Here is a 23,204-nt window from a genome sequence, read left to right as displayed (position 1 = left end):
CATTTTGGTCCGAGCATGACAGACGACAAGTAGTCAATAAAACCAAAATTAATTGTGTTTTGTGTCGTGTGAATAAAAATATTGTCAGTAAATCTAGTTTGAGTGTGCCTGATATTGTGCAATAATTTATCTGGGTGCATATTTTCCGTTTGTGGTACAAATTCACGAGTGCAATTAAAACGGTGTTGTGGTGCTACTTTTGCCTTTCACAAAGAGATTGGGTTTCTATACAATCCTTCGACGTTGTATGCAAGCACAGTTCTGAAAATGTAAGTAAAATACATATTTTTTACCATTAGAAATTGTGTTAACGAGTAAATTTGTTTTCGTGATATTTACTAAACGTGGCAATGGAAACTGCCCTTAAAACAATAAAGACTTTATGTAACATAGCTGCAGCGTTATCTGGAAACAAGAGCATTGTTTTTATAAATTTACCATGAAGTCAATTAATAACACTTCACCTGTAAACACGTAAAACGCTATATTTATCTTTATCAATTGTAAAATGGTAAGGGTTTAACTTCTATATAATATGCAAAACATGTCTAAAATGAGACTGAGACTAAAGGTGTCTAAAAATACAAAGTTTCATTTCCTAGACCTATAAATTGTTTTCAGTACTTATTTCAAAATACAACTGCAGGTGGCAAAATAACAAAGAAAATATATAATGCACTATGGTGTCAATAACCAAAGCTCTTTACAAGCCTCAGTTATTTAATTAAAAGGCAAAATATTAAATTTAAAAAAACTGGCAAAAGTTTACACAAGAGAGCCTATATAAATTTTGCTTTATTATTATATAATGTAAGGTAGAATGAAAACTACAATTATAGTGATTAATCAACATGCCTATATTTTGATGCAGGTTTAGAAAAATATTAATTATAATTTTAAACTATGTTTTTGCTTCCCCAATTTAAAATTTACTTTACTTTATACCATATTTTAAAATAAAAGAAGGTGTTCATGTACTTTTGTTGACCTCATTGTAATTAATATTGCAGAGGATCTTTAGAATATAACGCTCACTTGTATTTTCTTCGCAGCAACAAAACAAAAAATTCAATTCTACATTCATAAAAACTTTACATTTATTCTATAAAAAACAACCCTTAGGTCACATAGGAAGCAATTTGAAGTATTTTATGACCCAAAACAGGTAGGTAGTTGAAGTTGAACAGCTGTTGTCAAGGGTAACATTGTAAACCTTTCTGCCGACTATTCATTCATGATATTTTAGTTCGAATAAAAGACTTTAAAATACAAACTTATAATAAAAAGTGTATTATAATACAATTGATAAAAGGTCAAGTTACTTTATAAAGTAACTTGACCTTTTATCAATATGTAATATACAAGCTGTACAATAATTTATTCTTGTCTTTCAAGTTACTTTCTCAATGTGTCACATGAGAATAAAAATTGTATATTGTTTCAATTTGCAAATATTTTTATTACTTGTTGTTAATCTATTTAAAATTAAATAAATTCCAAATTTTATATATAATGTGAAGTAACTTTAGCAGCACAAAATATTCAAGTAAATATTATCTTCTCATTTATATGCAGGGTGATAAAAAAATAATTTCTGCTGGCACTTAATTCTTTGAAGAATAAATTTTATTGTTACTCAAAAGTAATATTGCGGTCGGAACATTTTCCATTCTAACCTCAATAATTTTAACCAGAGGTATAAGCATACCTCTGGACCTTGTGTTGAGTCTAGACAAGTCTATTATTATACATGCTGCAGAGACATGTCCTAGAATTGAAATAGGTCTGTCGTGAAACTGTTTATGTTTACATAAATAGCCATTAAATAAAACAGACCCTGTAACTAACCGGTGATTAAAATTTTGTTGTTGTGCTGAACAGAAATTAGGCAGATAGTTTTTATCTAAGTAATCCTTAGACTTTCTGCACACATTATGTTTATAAACATAAAACTATGCCAGGAGTTGAAAATAATAAGATAATTGAACACAGAGACTGTTTTCAAAATTTGTTATCACTTCATGTTGTCATTGTAGTTGATTGTAGTCATGTTATAATGATGAACTATGTGGCAGAAATACCAACCACTAATTTTTTGTCATATGTACCACAATTTAGCCTTACAATGACTTATTCTTAGAAGACTACTTATCGCATTAGAATTGCAATAACCTTGTTTTATCAAAGATAATGGAACATTATTGTTTCATCAATGGGACATCCTTAACATTTATCCTTATATTATTATGTATTATCCTGACACTATTCTTATATTAAGAAAGTCAAGGCTGTCTTTTAGTTTCCTATGCTGTATTGTAATGGGAGCATTGATTTAGTACAAAGGCGAAGTAGAACGTTAGTGGGTCAATTCTGTTCCGTGTCTAGATTCGAACTCCGAGCCGCGCAATAAATAACGTCAGATTGCGCTTGCCAGCTCCAAGCCAAATATTATCTGTATGCACCGCGTTATACGCCGTTCAAAATTCATACATTTTCTTTGGATATTATGACGTTTACCATATTATAGAGTAAGAGCCAGCGACAGCCAGAGTTTCGTCATTTTAGATAAGCTGAATGTTTACCTGATTATGAGGTAAGAAGTAAGAACGACCAGCAAATGTGGAGTTTCGCTCGCGGTGGTTTATAGAAGGCGTTTTTGTCACTTCTATTTTATTAAGGGCCAACATTTTTTTATACTAGAGTTAGACGGAAGAACAAGATAACTTTTGGAGGAGCATTACACCAGTGTCTTACACACCTCACACATAGAAGTTAGCACGTACTTGGGCCAATTTATAATATTTTTGGAACTAAGTTCTTTATCGCGATTCGCGCGTAGCGAAAGGGGGCTAGACGGAAAAAGTTGTAACGACACTTTTTGCTTCAAACGTAGATCAAGATTCAAGATTGACACCGATCTATCTTGATCTAATATGTCTGTGCTTTTTGTTATAGTTGTAACTTGTAAGCCGTGTGGCGTGCGCGTGTTTCTGTCTCTCTCTCTCTCTCTCTCTCTCTCTCTGTGTGTATAAAAAGCAAGCCAGTTATCATTTTTACTTGTTTTTTTTATAATTTAATTAGTTTTAATTTTATTTTGGCTGACCATTAGTAAGCACTAAGCATTAATCACAAAGGCCAAAAGCGTGACCCCTTCACACTTTGGGTCTCTCTCAAAAAAGTTGCTAAAACATCACGTGATTAATGTACAGCCCCTTTGATGGAGGGGAATGCAGTTTTGATGTTTCCCTGCAAAGACTTTAGAACTCGATTGTACTCAGGGTTGCCAACCGTCCGGATAAAGTGTCCGGCCAAAGCAAAATTAAGTCCGACTGGTCTAATCAAAGCCGGACGCTTGTATTATTAGGCTTTTTACATAATATAGCAACTAAGCGATTACTAATAGTTTTTTCCATGATAGGTTAGCAAGTTATCAAAACTAGCAAGTAGCGACATGCCGGCCGACATGAACATGACTAACGTGTCCCAAGTCCCAACTCCCAAACTAGCGACTATGTCCGGCTATTCAGTTTGGCACAACCCTAGTTATACCCAAATATCTTATATCTACATTGGAGTTTAAAAGATGAGATCGATCAACTTCGCGCTTGTTTTCTGTATCGCATTAAAATGCCCGTACGTCCTTCTTCCGCCACATCAATCAATTATAATATCCGCAATGCACCGCACTCGTGTCCGATACCATCCGATTTCCAATACAGACGGATATGAAACTCAAGTAATAGAAAAATACGCGTAATCATACTATTTCGTGTGTTAGGGCCTGGGGCCGTACCACGAAATTGTTTTGAGAATTGAGACTCAAACAATCGAACGAAAATGCCACGTCCTACTCCAGCAAACGTGAAATGACGTTGTTAGAGCAAGACGCAGCATTCTCTTTCGATTGTTTGAGTCTCAAAACAGTTTCGTGGTACGAGTTACGACCCCTGATTACACCTACCGAATAGAGTGGCGCGGGGCGGGACAGTGCTCTCGGCCAAGTTTACTATGGATATATGCTCGGCTGCGGGCACAGTCTCGCCACTCTCTAGGGCCGGTATAAATAGTCAGTATCAATCAAAATCAGTATCAGATTGGTTGGCTGTCAAAATTTGGACCAATCATAGAGCCGAACCGCGTCTTGAGACCAAGATACATCTTGAGTACTGACTATATTTATACCGGCCTAGGTGTACTGGCCCTTAGGGCTTCGTTTGTAACATATTGTGACGAGTAGGGAATGCAATCTTGGACCAAGATTGACTACTCAAGATCTTGGCGTCTTTTTTCTGAATCAAGATTGGTCAGTTCGAGATCTTGTTGAGATTCGGGTCGAGATCTTGGTCGCGAATCAAGATTTTCGGGATTTTCAAGATTGAGCAGAATAATTGAAAAAAATGCGTTTTTTTGCTGCAAATTGATAGTAACCAGTATTTTAATATTAAGTAATATATTATGTAATGTTTCAAAGAAGTTGTTTTTGAGAAAATTGGGTATTGTTATATAAACTAAACATAACAAACTCAGTTTTTACAAATTCAAGTTTTTTGAAACATTTAAAGCGGCGCAACGCAGACGACAGACTATCCGTGGACCGTGACGCACTTTTTAGTCCGTGGAAATAGAACCTATGCAATTGCCAAATTATATGCAGTAACGCACACGTCTGCGCTGCGCGTAATTGTGTGCGTTACTGCATATAATTTGGCAATTGCATAGGTTCTATTTCCACGGACTAAAAAGTGCGTCACGGATAATCTGTCGTCTGCGCTTATCTGTCTACTATATATACCCTAATCTGTGGTTCGCGCTTTGCAGCGCAGGTATAAATAATCTGAAAATCTCAAAATCTTGTTACAATCTTGGACTATTTTGTCAAGATCGCGAACAGGATTTTGAAATTCAGGATTGATGGCTTTCAAGACTGAATCTTGGAAAATCACTCAAGATCTTGGTGGAATCTTGATCTTGCAAGATCAAGATTGCATTCCCTAGTGACGAGGGATGCGACCCAAACGAATCTATTGTAACAAACAACGTCCCTTATAGGCCCATAAATAAAACTACGCATTTACGTGTATACCTATAAACACGATGTTGAGGTCATACTTTTCTACATTCATCGTACTATCAAAATTCAAAACTCATACTCGGCTGAAAAAAAAAAACATCGTGCAACAGTGGTCACAGTAGCCAGCCTGAAAGCTGTATGTCGGCAAACTCCGAATTTATCTGCAGTAGTACATTCTGATCTCTATTCTCAACTTGGTCTTGCAGTGCTTCCACTAGTGCAGAACTTAATCAATTTTTGCCAAAAATATCATAAATGTTAATGTCTTTACTTTAAATTTCTTCCTAATAACTTGTACTATAATTATATTCTAATCTGTGGTAATACACCATTTTTAACACCCAGAAACAATGTAACATGATCAAATCAGGTATGATCCAAATGTTTACGTTTCGGTACGTGATGCGGAGATGTCCTGAGTCAGCGTATAAACTGTGGAACCATCACGAATGACTGCCCTTTGTTGTAGCAACACGCGCTGTTTAATCTTGACCTACTTGGGTGGACCTAATTCGTATTAATTTACTTAATTCGTAGTTCGTACCGACCTGTTAATGTTCTATTTAACGTTTTAAAGGAGATCATTCATACAATAAAGTCTCTCATTTGAGACAGTGGATGCCTTTTCTGTTTTTATCTTCTACCTAATAATTATTAAGATTTTAGGGTAACTTTCTTGCGGCCATTTGTCTGCGTAAATTCTTAAAGGTCCCCTTTAAGGCTACGTTCAGGTAATATTTTATACAGCTTCTATGTACTATGTAGGCCGTAATCCAGCTACTGTTTTACGCCTAAAACGATAACAGCCCTATTGCAGTCTCTTTTCAAATATGCCCATCGAATGCGACAAATAAAATGATGTGGGAATGAAAACCAGCTTTCTTCTAGCATTTTCTAATTTCCTTTTAATTTTTAATACAGATGTAGTTGCAGGAGACGTAATTGCAATTTAATTGCAGCTCTTTGAAGAGAAAATAAGTTGTTGTAGAGTAGTTAAATGTTAATCCATGGGAAAAAGTTATTCCAGTTGCAATCCAGCGCTGGATTGGAATAATGTATATATGCCATATATCTGTCAAATAAAGGGTTAAGTGTTACTAGATGTCAGGTTAATTACTATAATATTACATAGGGTTAACTTTAACGTAGGTGAGCCCATGTGGGTCTTAAAGAAGTAATTTTGAAGTAGCTAGAGCAAGTTGGTAATAGAGCAGTATGTATCTTCTTGGAAATTGTTAGGTCATATCTTAAACTACATAATATAATGCTTAAAAGTCAATGAAGGTTATTTTCTGTAAGCTTCAAAATATTTTCCTCGGGGATATCACTTGATACCATGTTAAGTATTTTTTGCACGTACTCCCCGATCTCTATCACGATATTAAGCCGGGAATCTTTCGTTTTATACAACGACAATCTCCCAAAACCAATGTTATATTATCTCGATTTAATCCTCCATAAAACGATAATCCTGAGTCGTTTTTTTTTATATTATTCACTATTTTTCGTATTGATTTCGTGTCACATCTATTAATAGTCAGGGAGCCCTAAACATTTTTTTTTTATTACTATCAAGCAAATTTTTTGTGAGTAGCTTCGCTTTGATAAGACGAACAACATTTTTATCTGCGTAAAATCTTGAAATTGATAGCTAACAGAAATAGAAAGGATTTCATACTTTAACTTGATGGTCCTAAAATATGGATTGTTCTATTTGTAGGACAATGTTACTCTTAAATTATATAACTATTAGCCTTTCAATAACTATTAACCTATAAATCTGCTTGTTAGGGTTCCGTTTTAGGGTTCAGTAGTCTTACCTTATAAGTTAACTAATACTCACAAAAAATTTGCTTGATAGTAATAAAAAAAATGTTCTAGGGCTCCCTATTATAATGTTTTCAGTCAAAGTAGACAGCGGAAGTTTGCAATTAACTACACTTTAGAATAACGATTAACGACTAATTAAATGTAGTTGTAATAGCTGTCGTACTGAGGATAACCTTACTCGCTAAAGGTGGGTGCACACAAAGTCATAGCAATAGTATCACGGTCATACGATTACTTTCGCTAAGACGGACGGTGGATTGAATGAAACAGTTGTCAAAGAGCAACGTGTTGGCCCTGATGCAAGCGTATTGCGCAATCTATTGCGGCACCAACCGACCGTGCCGAGTTTTCACGCGGCAAAATCGCTTTTCCGTAGATTCTGTTTTTTTTAAATTATCTATGATTCGTTAAGTTTTTTTTTAAAGTAGCCAACTAAGCAAAGACATCGTCGGTCAAGTACCTTTAATGTATAAATCTGATGCTGTTTTTCGCAATAATATAGGTCTACCGAATTAATCTTACACGGTATTATTTAATAGCGTAGCATAATTATTTTCGGACGGATGATGAGAAAGAATGAATGTTTAATATAAAGTCCAGTGGTTAAACTCGGAATAAATAGCATTTATTAAATTGCCCCAAAATAGCCCTTAGGTGGGCAGAGGGCGGCCCACGCGGCGGTCCAGGGTATTGGGTACATATTTTACTGTGCCTTTGTCAACTTATAATGCCTACTTAGGATTACTCAAAGGGCAGTTTACTCATCCAATACTCTTTTCAGCAAAAACGTTTTATATATAGAGTCCTTTTGCGGGAAATATTAGAGTTTTTGTCAATGCTACGAGTAACGCTTAGTTGCTTAGGTTAAAACACCTTATCACTTTTGACCTTTATTGCCAAGTAATAAAGTCGAAAAGTGTTAAACATGTATTTGCCTGAACCTAAAGTACCTTCAGTTAAACGGACTTTAAGTAAAAGGAAATAACTAGTTACCGCAATGGGCGGAATATCGTCTCGTACTAAATTGATACTTGAGAGCAATGATTGTTTAATGCGTAGCAGACGATAAACACCTTTAATACTTTGTATTACGATGACAACATACAGTTTTGATTTCACTCGGAAGTCGGGAGGCCTACTGTATTCGTCATATTTTGTATCAAGGCCCTTTCTTGACGTTGGATGTTAATTGTTAAACCATATATATACGATGTCTCATGTCTATCATGATTCATGGGCAATCGTAGACGAATAGGCATGATGACTATTTTTTTTTCTTATCGGTAATTGAAAGACACTTAAAAAATAGAAACATCGTTGAAAGAATGACTCTGATAGCTTAAAAATTCACCAAGATATGACAATTCAAATATCTCATAAAAAAGACCTGCCCGAAATGCTCCATACAAAGTGCTACGAAAGTATGACGTCAGTCTTTCGTAGTTTGTACGCATGGGGAGACAACTTTGTTCGACAGGTATATTAAATATTGCGTTTATGAAAGTGGTTTCATAACAAAAGTTGCTTTTAATTGCATAAGTTATCGAATTGTATACAAATATTAAGAAATTTAATTGAAAAAAAATTCGACTTGAATATCCAACTTTGAAGGCGCATAACAAAAAAAATACAAATGCTATCAAGCTGAAATTTTGAGAACACTTATTTTTTACCGTGATTTCTTTATTTTATTAACAAAATTCGCTATTCTTTGACCTTGTCATCATCCCTATTATAAGCCCCTCGACACGTTCATATTATAAGCCTGTATTTTTCATGAGCCAACTTGGAGCTGCACTAGGAAAAAGATGTCTTTACCAAAAATAGCATCAACATTTTTAGTGATCAAACTATAATAATATTAATTGTTAAAAGTTAAAACATCGTTAAAACAGTTTTAAATAACATTGAGAGTTAATTATTTAATCTTTTGACCTCCTCAATCATAAGACCCTTGAACCTTAAACCTTCCGTGAAAAGTTATCAATAAATTGCGAACTACCAACTATGGACAGCAAAGATGGTTGATTGCCTTTTACGTAACCCTGAGATTCCCGGTTTATGTTTGGTTGCAGGACAGAGTAAAATTCTTCCACTAACCTATCAGAACCTAAGGCCTCAGATATTTGTACCAATATATTCGTCCGCGTGTGAAAAATCCAAACAGCAGTACGAGAAATACTCCCTTCGCTGCCGATTTAAATGGTACCAGAGATTCGTAAACAGTTAACTACGAAGTACTATACTTAGGCCCGATTCGACCAAACTTGAAGTTACACGAGTATAACTATCATGAGAATAATTTTACTCCTTTAATTTACTCTAGGGTATTATCGTTTGCATTTTACCAAGTTACTCAAAGAGTATGAAATAAAATGTCAATTATAGTTCACAATGACACCGACCGTGACAGTTGACACCCTGTTGTGCAACTATTCTCAGTTTAATTAAAACGTAGTGATTATATTCTCTTTGAGTTTAATATGTACTCCACCAAAATAGCCCGTGTAAATATTTACTCCCGTGTAATTACCTCATTCTTGGATTAGAAGTTGGAAAAACGCAAAACCAGCTTACTCTTAGATCAGGAAACAGTTATACTCGAGTAAAATTTTACTCCAGTTTGGTCGAATCCGCCCTTAGTACTTCATAGTTAACTGTCAACAAAGGGCACCTGCTACGTACCTAACGATCGAATACTCAAATCATCATCTAATACGTATTCAAAACAGCCAAACTGACAAGCTGTGATTGGAGCCCCTAGCTCTATTAGAATTTCAGAGCTGTTTACTTGTTTACTTTCTTCACCGAAGGCCAAGCAGCCTTGCGCCATTGACCTAATGACTACACTGATGGATGACGATAATCAACACGAGCTGCGAGCAGAAAAGACGTCATGTGCTGATAATATTGTTGTGATATTGTCAATCTCATAATGTAACTTGTAGTCTGTAGACCTTCTAGGACGTACCATACGTACCTAATGTGCTTATTTTGCACTATTGAATGAACTCTTCCGAAACAAGTTGTTCGTCCAATTATTTTTCGCAATAACGTGTGTCGCGTTGTTGAAACATAGTGTTACGCATCATACGTTACTGCAACGTATATCATTATGATACAAGACTGACTGTTACATTGCAACGCATTCACCTACCTGTCCGTCATTTCGCTGGCTTGCGAGAATATCGACGAGATTTGTCAAAACATCAAGTCCAACGTCGCGAGTCGCAACGCATCTATGTGGATTGTGATTTGTGGCTACTGCCTACTGGCTATCATAGTGTATGAAATGTCAGAAGTAACGTAATGGAGCAGTGTATCCTCGCTTTTACTCTTACCCGCTCGCAAATACGTATAATGTATATTTATAGGCTAGGTGAGACGGCACTAGGCGACACTACACTGTTCTAGGGAACGTGAACTGTCGCGTAGCTCTGCTATTGCCTGCAACGTTATAGTGTCGCCTAGTGCGGTCTTGCCTTTAGACCCTGTTTCAGTTGCTTCACCCTTATTCGATTAAGGGCTCCCACACATATAGTTCTGCGATTTCGCATCGCAATGTCATTTTAGATGATTTTTAGTAACTACTAGCTGTTGCCCGCGGGCCGCGACTTCGTCCGCGTCAACATAGTATAATAACAAAGATGGATAGTCCGCTAACAAATATGAAAAAAGTAAAATATAACCTCCTCCTTTTTGGAAGTCGGTTAAAAAGTAGCCTAAGTTACACCTTACTATATCAGCTATCTACCAAAAAAAGTCCCGGCAAAATAGCTCCAGCCGTTTCAGAGATTAGCCGGAACAAACAGACAGACAGACAGACATACAGACAAAAATTGTAAAAAATGTTGTTTAGGTGTATGTACGCTACATACATTCATATGCATGTAGTAAAAACGGTCCTTTCAATATTAAAAACAGACACTCCAATTTTATTTATATGTATGTATGTATGTATGTATAGATGAGTTTTGTCGCAGATATTTGCGATGCGATGCGAATTCGCAGTTTTATGTAGGAGCCCTAAATTGTAACAGGGGGAATTAAAAAAAATGTGCACTATCACTTTCCCAAGTGGACATCAAATCAATTGGACGAGATGTTTTATCAGCACGTGTTATCGCCCTGGCCTCGTTTACATTCTGCCTGCTCCAAACCTCTACACATCTTCTTTGTTTCATTTTGACCTTTATTTACGTATTTGCGATAAATAGTTTCTTGTTTAGTGAATTTGAATAATAATATAATATATTGCTTTTTTATTATTCTAAAGTTTAACATAAAGCAATGTTAAAATACGTAAATTATATATTTTGTTTTTAACTAAATATTTAAACTTAATGTATAGCCCAGTCACTATAGGGGGTTGACCTCGGAAAATCGAGATACCCAGTATATTACCACGTAAAAAAAACATAAAACGCATAGAAAACGAAATATTTGCAAAAAAAAGGAAAAAAACGATTTTTGTGACTTTTGACCCCTGATTTTAAAACTTGCAACCATCATAATATGTGAATTTTGAGAACTGTTTTAGGGTGCCAAACTACAAGTTTTTACGTGGTAATATACTGGGTACCTCGATTTTCCGAGATTTGCTCCTAATTTGGCCTAAAGTGATTGGACTATTAGTACTCTACATTCTACGCAGCTCTGTCTCTCAAAGAGTAAATATTTCCAAATAAAGGCAATTGGTAACGATTTGTAATCGATTTTTAAGTTTTTTTTAAAAGAAACTCGGTTGCATACGTGAATTAATTGTAAATTTTTATAAAATACCTACTTTAATGTTAAGTGAAAAACACCGCCAAAACAAACAAATATAGAATCATTGTGTGAAAATATTTAAATGTCAAGGTGAACTGTAACTTATTAACATATTGAAATTAACGTTTTCTTATTATATTTTTTCTCTAATGGCTTTTGTTTTCATCAAATTTGCATGACATGAGGCAATATGATGTCTGTTAAAACTGGAGCGTAACAAAATGTATTTAGTAATTATTTCTGAGTAATTGTTACAAACGACAGTTACGTCACTTTACCCTATTTATATATTTTTTTTAGTATTGTTTTACATAATATCATGCATACTTGTATCAACGGTGTATCAACCTTTTCTTGGTATCTACATAAATATAGTCAGTACCTAAAATCAGAAATGATAACAACGCGGTAATAATATTATGTGGTCGCTTGTTGCTGATGATGGACTACAATTTACGTTATGAAAATATAAAATATAGATAATTTTACAGAAATTAGGCAACGACCTTGGGAGGTCGATATTCGGGGGTGTGCCACACCTAAGTCCGCATAATGACTGTAGCCTGCCTTAAAATATGAACATGTCTATGATAAAATCGCTCGGTTTTAATGTAATGTTGGAAGCATTAGCCCAAGAAGTGAGGAAGCAAAATCTTAGCTATTAAGCAAAGAGATTTTGCTTAGGTAACAATACAGGAAGAAATTAGAAGCTAAGTTTTCACAAAAGTAAAACAAAAAATATCAAAGTGCGTAATAATGGTGACTAGGGAGTAGGGACCTTTAAAAACCTGTTTAATTAATATTTATATACAGAAGTAAATTAAGAACATCCGCTTGTTATGTTTAAACATTGTTAATTTTACTGTAGTCTCTACCGCAACTCAACAATCTACCTTTTATGTACCAACCTTCTTTTTCCTGCAGCTTCGCCCGTGAAATGGTATTCCTGGCATACAAATTTTCACCCCCTAACCCACCACTTTTGTGGTGATATTTTAAAACATCCCTTCTTAGCAGATGCCTGTATCATAAGAGAAACGGGTGCACGACATTTTACGTTTAATGGTTTGGCATATGCGTTAATCTATTTAAGGTGATGAGTTATTATTTATTAATCAGCTTTGGATTTCAGGATTTTTTTCTATTCTACGTTGGCATGTGCTTAATTGAATGTTGTGTACTTATAGTGATAATTTTATTGGACTGCATGGTACAAATTACAATGCTATTTATTTCATGTATAATTTTTATAACTGTTACTTTGCTGTCTGTCGCTATACCTTATAATAAATAAGTTCACAAGTTTTAATGTTGTCAGGTATACCTACCAGTATATCTACCATAGAATCTATACAGTTAATACAATTTATAATTTAATCGTCAGAAAACATACGGATGTTCGTCCAAACACACAAAACGAGGTCAAAAGATTAGACCGTATCACAAACACAGAAAGGGAATAAAAACATAAAAATAAAACAGGGACGAAACGTTCATGCATTAAAAGGGAAACGACCGAAAACCTTTTTTCCGTTTTCTATTTTGGTACTGGTAATTTGCCCGTTACATTTGTTCGTACCAAACTTTTAGGAATATTCACGTACAAGTTAATTACCACTGATAGCCTTTCAGTAACAGAAATGTTCTCTGATGCTCCTTACCGAAATTTTATTTTCAATCCTACCTAAATTCTCTCTTAAGTTTCCAGACTATGGATGATATTTTCCGGATTTAATCGAATGTACGAACGAATAATCAAATCAGTAATCAGCTGCGGCCTGCGTCTGTTTTCTAACCCCCAACGTAGAGGAGTTATTAAATAACATATTTCAAAACACCTTAATTACTAAATTATTGGTACCGTACTAAAAATTCGACTATTTATGTATGGTCTATCCACTCTTCCTTCTCAATTAAACGCGAAAATATCGCTATCGCAGTCCTATCGCGATTTGCATACACAAGATTAAATAGCTTATTTTTTCGAGTGAATGCGACAAATAGCGATAGGTCAATGGCAGACTTTCCACGGGTTCGGTGTACGAGCTTTAGTCAACCAGTAATTTAACTAGCAACCACGTTGAAATTCAGAATACTCAACGTTTAATAGTAATAATAATAATAATATCTATGGACGCTTCACACCACGTCAGTCTGGCCTCGTGCTAAGTACCTAAAGGACTTGTGTTACAGGTACCAGACAACGGAAATATATTTAATACTTTTATACTATAATAATAATAATAATAATAATAAAGCCTCTTTTATTATCCTTAACTTTACAAACATATTTTTACATAATTTTGATAAACATAATAAGAACATATTTTTATTTAAGAGGTAAAGTAAATAAAGTTAAGGCCCCTGTCGGGTACAGGCCTCCTCCAAAATTTTCCAAGTTTTCCTTGATGCAGCTTTCTTTGTCCAGTTACTCCCAGCGTATTTTTTGATTTCGTCTACCCAACGTTCTTTCGGGCGGCCTCTAGGTCTTTTGCCGCCAGGGCCTGGCCAATTTGTGGTTAGGATGGTCCATCTCTCATCTGTCATTCTCGCGATGTGGCCAGCCCACTTCCATTTTTGTCTCTTCATGTGTTGCAAAGCGTCTATAATATTTGTTTTTTGCCTGATGTCTTTTGCTCTTATTTTGTCTTTTAACCTTATATTTAAAATACTTCTTTCCATTGCACGTTGGGTTTTTTGTATTTTCTCTATTGCTTTTTTATTGTAGATCCAGGTTTGTGATCCATACGCCAAACAAGGCAGCAAACATCCATCCATGATTATTTTTTTAAGTTTCAGAGGTAGTGTGGATTTTAATATTTCTTTTAGGCTCCAGAACTTATTCCATGTCAAGTTTACTCGCCTGTCGATTTTGCTCGATCAAGCAATAACGTCGAGCAAAACCCGCAGCTCGGGCTTTCGTCCACACATTCAGCATTGCTCGATAGTTTTACTCGAAATCGATATATTTAATTCCATCGAGCAGGCTGCTGTGAGTTTTGCGATCCACACAGTAATTATTACTCGATTTGGAGTAAAACTATCGAGCAAAACCGTATGTGAGTACTTAGCATAACACATAGCAATTAGGTTTTAATTTGCAATGTGTGGAAAGGTTATAGGATACGCAAAGTTAATCTGCCGTAACAACGCACCGGACACCGGTTGTTATTAATAATGATAATATGGATGTTATACGCTTTAGCTGACCGTGAATTTTAAATGAAGGCAGAGTGGCTATTAAACATGGAAATATGTTTACCCACAAACAGATAATGTAGAGAGTACGTTGTATATGGCTGTACGTCGTTTGATAACAACAACATGGAAGTTTGCTCATGTTGTGATTCATAATATGACCTAGAATACACCCAGTGCTCAATCTAGGACCTAAATACGATGATAACTGTCGCTTAAAGCCACAATTTTAATACTTACGAGATGACCCGGGAACTTCCCATCACTTCCCTCCTAATATAAACCTTCCCCGGACTTTCACGAATTTTTCAATACTAAAATTAGCCAAATCGGTTCAGTCCTTTTCGAGTTTTAGCGAGACTTACTAAAATTCATTTTAATTTAAGTAGATTTCTTGTACGGATCTTTTTATTTCTTGAGCAACGTGCATACAATACTTGTTAGCTTAAGAGGATACACCAGGGGCTAGAGAAATGAAAAAAAACCGGCCAAGTGCGAGTTGGACTCGCCCATGAAGGGTTCCGCAGCAGCAATAAGGTTTATTTTTATGAAATTTAAAGGTTTTCGATTTATTTTTATATTTCAGTTGATTTAATGGAAGTTAATTTAAGGTTTACCATTTATGGCGTTAAAAAAAACTAATAGCTAGATCTCGTTCAAACCAATTTTCGTTGGTAGTTTTTATAGTAATGTATATCATATATTTTTTTTAGACTTATCATGCCCCTACTTTAGAAGTTAGAGGACACACATTTTACCACTTTGGAAGAGTCTCTCTCCCAAACTATTCAGGTTAGAAAAAAATTATATTAGAAACTTCAATATGATTTTTAAAGACCTATCCATAAATACCCCACACGCATAGGTTAGATAAAATATTTTTTTTTTGTTGGTTTTAGGTTTACCATTTATGACGTATAAAAAAAACTACTCGCTAGATTTCGTTCAAACCAATTTTCATTGGTAGTTTTTATAGAAATGTACATCATATATTTCTTTTAGACTTATCATGCCCCTATTTAGAAATTAGAGGGGGGGACACACATTTTACGACTTTGGAAGAGTCTCTCTCGCAAACTATTCAGGTTAGAAGAAAATGATGTTAGAAACCTCAATATGATTTTTCAAGACCTATCCATAGATACCCCACACGCATAGCTTAGATGAAAAATTTTTTTTTTGTTTCAGTTGTACCTATGGGGACCCCTAAAATTTTTTATAATTTTTCCATTTTTGTATCAAAATCTTAATGCGGTTCACAGACTGCATCTACCTAGCAAGATTCTATAGTACCTATAGCTCTTATAGTTTCGGAGAGTGGCTGTGACATACAGACGGACAGACAGACAGACAGACAGACATGACGAATCTATAAGGGTTCCGTTTTTTGCCATTTGGCTACGGAACCCTAAAAAGTACGTGTAATATCTATAGCTGTCTCCCTTACCTCAAGCCTATACCGCAGAACGAGATAGAGACAACTGCAGAAAATCAACGATTCGTTGTCCCCTGATTCCTTCTCCAAAACTTAACCGATTTAAGTACTTTTTTCATTTAAGATTAAAGAAAGACTTGAGCTGTGTTCCTATGTTTTTTTTTTTGTATAATCTAGCCAAATCTGTTTTCTGGGTGTTTGAACACAGCGAAAAACCTGGCCATTTTTTTGGGTTTTTGAACGTTCGTATCTTGTTTAATAATTAAATTATGAAAAAAAAAAAAGAAAACATAGGGACTTTGTATTAATGGCCGTAGATATTCAGGAAAAAAATTATAACTCTACTAGTATTATCCAGGGAGGAAACAGGGGACAACGTTTGTATGGAAAAAAGGGCGGTGTGGACTCCTCTTAAAGAAGCTTCACTTTAAGGAGGATGCGAAGCAAGCTGTAAACAAGCCATTAGGCGAGCTGTTGAGCTGTTGCAGGCACTCGGCGTTGAGATGACTCACTCAAGTGATTGACCTATGACTGTATCAGCGAAGCCTACCGGTGTGCCATGTCACATGCGTAGTAGGTAGTAGGCACTTAGGTGAAATATCAAGTGGACCTTAAGTAAAGTGTGATTTGTTTAATGACATCATTAAAGGTTTGATGACGCAATAAAATGGAACTTTTAAGGTTTTTTCGTGTTAGTCCGTAATAGACAAATACGTTTATGACGTGGTGATATTCGCTCTCGAGAGCGCAGTCATGGTAAAAATCATCAGAACCCAATGATTTTAGAAATATAATAGAGACAAAACTTAGGCCTTTTAGTAGAAAGTACTGACTACTGAGATACCGCAAGCACGGATATGAAAAAATATCGTTATTTATATAATTGCTACTATTTTTAACGTCTTGTGCCTTCATCATGTTTACAAAGTTAAGATAAGCATAAAGCCCCAACTCAACGAACCACAAGTGAAGCCTTTTCTATCCAATAAGTAGGCGTTGGATGTATGTACTTTCTAAGTCACGTTTAGCCAGTTAATCACATAGCAGCCAGCAGGTTTACCATACTACGACCAAACAAGACTTAGAATTTTATCTAATAAGAAATTTTTGTACGCCGATCTCACTGTTTAAAACAGTGAGATCGGCGTACAAAAATTTCTGCATGCAACATTGCAAATGCAACATTCGTTTCTTTATCAATCCAGTCCAATTCCTGTAATTTTTTAAACCGGACTTTGTCCCATTACAAATTCTCACCCTATGTCTTCTGTGTCGCCAGGAGCGACAGCGGTATCCAACCGCGAAATCCCTTTGACATTATTTCAGGGAGCCCGAGGAACATGCTGAAAATGTCTTGGGATCCGCAAGAAAATAAACCTATGAAATGTTAAATTAAACAAACCGTTTATTCTGGCGTATATCTAAGAACTATAAGATGTTCCGCGCGGCTTCGCCCGCGTAAATTAGATATTTCACAGACAAATTAGTCCACAAAAAATAGCCTTAAATAAACCTTCACTTTGTCTACTTCTTATCTGTGCCAAATAACAGAAAAAATGTTATTTGGCACAGATAAGAAATAATTTCCTTTCAAATAATTTCACCCGTTTTTTCCACATTTTCCTCTATTTCTTCGCTCCTATTAGTCTTAGCGTGATAAAATATAGCCTATAGCCTTCGTCGATAAATGAGCTATCTAACACTGTAAGAATTTTTCAAATCGGACCAATAGTTCCTGAGATTAGCGCGATCAAACAAACAAACAAACTCTTCCGCTTAATAATATTAGTATAGAAAGTATTTTGCCGTTTGGAATGGGACTGGATCGAATGAGGAACTAAAATTCATTCATGTTGCAATAAAATAGTAGAGTCATATTACTGAGTGCATATTTTCTTTGCCGAACAAAACAAGCTGGTTTTTTATACCTTTGCTTCTTAGTTCCCCACTGTTCCTTGAGCCTTTTATTGATGCAACTCCCTTCATCGTTTATCAGGCCCTAACGAGTGTAATATGGAGCAAACATAAGTAGCATGACACAATATAATTATGTGCAATGGAGGTCAATTGACGACATGCTATCGAGTTCGCCGTTCGGCGTACAAGACGTTGAACCCTGGACGATACTGGTCAGTGAGCTAATATTCTCTTATCATAGGCATTGATAGGTAGAGATCGTCTAGTAAACAGACGTGTGATTGCAGCAGGCTTAGGATGATTATCGTATAAAGAATAGAAACACTGACAGTTTTAGAGTAGAAAACTTTCACAATCTATCTTCTTTCTTTCTGTTTCTGAATAATGAAATCCTTTCTGTGGATGGCTATGAGTAGCTAACAAAGGATCGAAAAATAAAACTTCGCTTATTTATGTCTAACTAGAGATCGCCCAATGGTCGAAATTCGACCTTAGTTCAACGACATTAGGACTTTATCATAATATATTTTTCAACTCTTGTCTCTGGGACTCAGCTGATCTCAGACTGGCCGTGTAAGCATTGTCTAATAGTATCTAAGATTCAATAAAAAAAAAACTATAATCCATTTTCAATATGTCACCTTGTTGTCAACAGACTTCAACCATAATTAAAGGAGTATAATTCGTATGTATAGGCTTGTCACTCAAAAATCTGTCATTTTCCTAGTGTGTGTGTTGTAGTGTGTGTAATGTTTTATTTGTTAAAAAAATGTATGATAAAAGCATAATTTCAAAATAATATTAGCTCGATGCACTCCTTTACCATATAGACTATAACTGTGCAAAATTTCATTCACCTACGTTTCCCCATTTTTCGTCAAAAGGGATACAAAGTTTTTGGCTCACGTATTAATATATAGATTGTTGTCTAATTGTCTAGGTCACCTAAGTCCACTTACTGAAAATATTTTCACAGAAGTCAGAAACTAAACAAACGACACTTTTGGTTGAGAATATATTTTTAAAGATAATATTATGTTACCTACGATAAGTTTGTATGTAAATAATTTAATGTATTTCATCCTACAAATATAAAACTCTACTTAATTTTAAACTTTAACCATACTTTTATTAATTGAACATTATTAGTTTTTAACTACCTATCTTCCAATAATGCGTCTGTTTTGTATTCTATAAAATAATTACGTGTTTGCGGATTAATTAAATACCAATAAATGGAAAGGGCGATGTCCAGCCTTAGGGCATTAATTCTTTGTTGCCTAAATACCAACGCCCTTATAACACGCCTAATTTGAGATAGCCACATTTTATATTAATTACTATTGAGGTTATCAGCCTACTTCTGCTAATCCATGGCCAAATCTAGTACTATTTTGTTCCTACTAGGAAATGGTACAATATGGCATTTAAGAATTTAAAAGTTTTGTAAAGAAAATATTTTTTTTAATCCAATAGAGCCTCGACATGCGGGGTGATTCACAATATTCTTGTGGCGGTACCAACAACAACAGCGACAATCTGAAAACGGCAAGACATCGTTTGAAATGACGTCAATAGGCTTCGGGCGCTTCGGCCTTACCTCGTTTGGAAGATCTTCCTTTGAAGAGCCTCTGCATGTCCCTTAACTGATGTTACCCCAATAGAACACACATGCTTCATAATCACACCCTTTCAGCTAGGATTTAGAAACTAATTACTGTAGTGTTGTTATAGGCCAGCACCATAGACGCGGCAAGAGTTTATTGGCATTTGGCTGTTTTTTTTGGCAATTTGGGATTGCGTACTAGACCCATAAACTCAACTCTGAAGTTGAAGAGGCGAATAGGTGAACTCGTCCTTATCTTGTAATTTACTTGTCGATGACTACCTACGTTTTTGATTGCCCGTCTAAACATTAACCATTTTAAACTCTATTGTATAGATAAAGTCCTGTCACAAAACCTCCAGCAACTGACCATACTTACGCTGGTAACGAAGTTAATAGTTAGGGCAATTTCTTATGCAACATTAAACGCAAAATGCTTTAATATTGCATTTCCACAGTTTGCCTTACGGTAATTAATTCGCTACGCATACATGAAATAGCAGACTGTTTATTTCATAGCTGAGGACAATCAGTCTATAGGACGTATAGGCGTTTCTAATGTGTTGCTATATTTACATGATATCTTTATAATAGAGTTACAAAATAATATTATATTACTTTAATACTGTTTCGTTACATAAAGATAAAAATAAACGCTTGTTTTGTTGAATTTCACGAACCGTTGGACAAATAGTATGTTGTATTCGTGTTTTGTACTTAACATAAGTCTGATAGGCGTTTATTTGCTTTCTGATAAAAGGAGGCATCTGGACTTATACAAGTTATGTAATGTCCTTATTTCTTCGTTGCTCTACCAAAAAATAAATATAAGAATTGGTTACGATAGAGACGGTAACTGCAACATCTAAATATTATGTTGCCGATGCTAAGATGTCAGTTGTTCCGCAGACCTGCAGGTTCCGGTAATAAAACTGAGTTTTTATAACTAAAGACTCGAGTTAAATATAAAACTAAAAAATATGATGTTCATATCCTTCAGAAGTCAGAATTAATCACTGCCGAAAGCCGAAATACAACAATATTTTGCAAGTAAGGTACTCTACCTACCAGTCATAGCTAAAGACTCGACCAGACATAATATTATAATGCACATCGTTATAAATATGGTGTCTTATCAGAATGCAGGGAGTGGTTTCATATCAAAATTCCGAGCCGTCTGGTGCCTGACTCATCGCGAATGTAGAAAAAGGGAAAAATAACGGATCCCCAGCTGAGCGTTTTGTCACCACTCGTAATATTGTGCACAGATGTGAGATGGATGCTGATTTATTTCTAGGTCAATTAGCTCAGTAAAACGGATTGATTACAGTTGTTAAATTAAACGGTATTATGATTTAGCATAACATACAGTAGATTCTTCTAGTTAAAAACATGAAAATCGCTAAATTACATGTCCTTTAGATGGGGACATGGAGTCCAATGTTACAATGACACTATCGCTTGATAGATAAATGTTAATTAAGATTATTGCACAAGTGGTATATAGATAGATAAATGTTAATTAAGATTATTGCACAAATAGTAAAATTTTAAGTCGAAAACTAAGATAATCTCAGAATATAATATAATATTATGTACCTTAGTTATAATATGATTTATACAATAATATTTTAACTTTCTCTTCACAATTTGGGGGTTATTTTCTACCTTATTTGAGGAAACAAAAAGCTGCGGTGTAGCTTTTTATATCACTTCCATTTATCCCTATTCCGTGTAAATTATGCGTCGGCAAGAGCGCCTCTTATGCCACCTATACAAAAATTAATTATAACATTTTCTTATTTCAGATTTTCGATATGCAAACATCACACGACTCGTGAAGGTTCGTAACTTCTTTTTTTTTTTCCTGCTGAATATGCGGTTGGCCAAAACCATGTGGGCTCACCGGAAACTATGTCGGATCCGCCATACGATCTTTTGTTACTTTTGAAGAATGGATAGGTTCCCAGAACATCCTTTCTCTTTTTAATCGATTTTTAAAAGGAGGAAGTTCTATGTTCTACTGTACTTTTTATGTGTCATCATCACGTCACTTTTGTTAAAGGATTCATCATATTGGTGATGAATTTATGATAAATGTGACGTCGTTGGCATTTCTGATTAATGTTTCGTTGGAGTGTTGTTAATTAAATTATTATAAGGTCGGTATTGCGTGCTCAGTGTAAACATTCTTCGGTGTATCGACCCCATACAGTCCTGTGAGACCTGAACACCACGCAGCGGCAAATACTATGAATAATAAAATATGTGAACTACGAACTACCCTGTAATTTAAACTTGCAAGTCCTTGTGGTGTCTTTGTTGGTAACTAGACGTTTCCCGTAATTTCGTAGTACGCTAAATTTGAATGGGAATCGAACTTGTTACCATACAATATAATGAAGCCTACTATAGCCTATAGGGTAGGAAAAACTCCTTTTGCCAAAGGTCCCTTTAATATCTTTGCCAAACAAAAATTTTCGATTCAAACAATCAAAGCTCTCCTCTTAGTCACAGATTACTAAATAGTTATCTTAGTAATGTAGTTACATCCTACTTCCTACTAATATTATAAAGGCGAAAGTTGGTTTGGATGTGTGGATGTGTGGATGTATGGATGTTTGTTACTCTTTCACGCAAAAACTACTGAACAGATTTTAATGAAACTTTACAATAATATAGCTTATACATCAGAATAACACATAGGCTACAATTTTTACCGACTTTCAAAATGGGGGAGGTGTTATGATCGTTTTCTTATATTCAACGATTACTCCGCCGTTTGTTAACCGATTTTCAAATTTTTTCTTTTGGTATATATCAAAAGTGATCTGATGAAGGATCCATAAGTAATCGAGGGAACTCCTCAAAACTTATAGGGATACATGTGGTGACTTCGGTTTCGTGAGAAGTATTCTAAGCATATGCTACCAACAAGTAAGATTTTGCACCGAGATATACCTGGTATACCGTGGTTCGGAAGGTGCTGAGGGAACTCCTGATTCTTTATAGATACAAGTTTGGGAGTTTCAGCGTTGTTTTAAGAACAGAAAGCATATGCTACTATGCAAATTACATTCATCATCATCATCATCACTACCATATTATACCATTTCATAGTCTTTTAGATCGAGACTCAGGTTTGTCAAGCGATAATAAAAAAAAATCTATACCTACCTAATATTATAAACCTGAAGAGTATGTTTGCAGGAACTACAGGTCCGATTTAAAAACTTATCTCAGTGTTAGATAGATCATTTATCGAGTAAGACTATAGGCTATATTATATTATCACACTAAGACTAATACGACCGAAGAAACTCAGGAAAATGTGGGAAAAACGGGGGAAATATTTTTTATGAGAAAATGTACGGTTT

General features: G+C 35.2%; 1 protein-coding gene across 2 annotated transcripts in view; it reads left to right on the top strand.

Moving 5' to 3' along the window:
• The window catches only part of LOC121730125 (solute carrier organic anion transporter family member 5A1), a 64,959-nt gene continuing 41,755 nt past the window's right edge, over positions 1–23,204 (top strand). Inside the window, exons 1-2 of one of the 2 annotated variants that reach the window (XM_042119001.1) lie at positions 1–269; positions 21,636–21,670. The gene's annotated coding sequence lies outside the window, so the exon portion shown is untranslated. The remainder of the gene's footprint in view (positions 270–21,635; positions 21,671–23,204) is intronic. The other variant, XM_042119002.1, reaches the window with a different exon arrangement.

Source organism: Aricia agestis, chromosome 9 (assembly GCF_905147365.1).
Source record: "Aricia agestis chromosome 9, ilAriAges1.1, whole genome shotgun sequence".
Lineage (NCBI taxonomy): Eukaryota > Metazoa > Arthropoda > Insecta > Lepidoptera > Lycaenidae > Aricia > Aricia agestis.
Note: the sequence above shows the minus strand (reverse complement) of the source record. Positions and strands in the feature narration are given on the sequence as shown.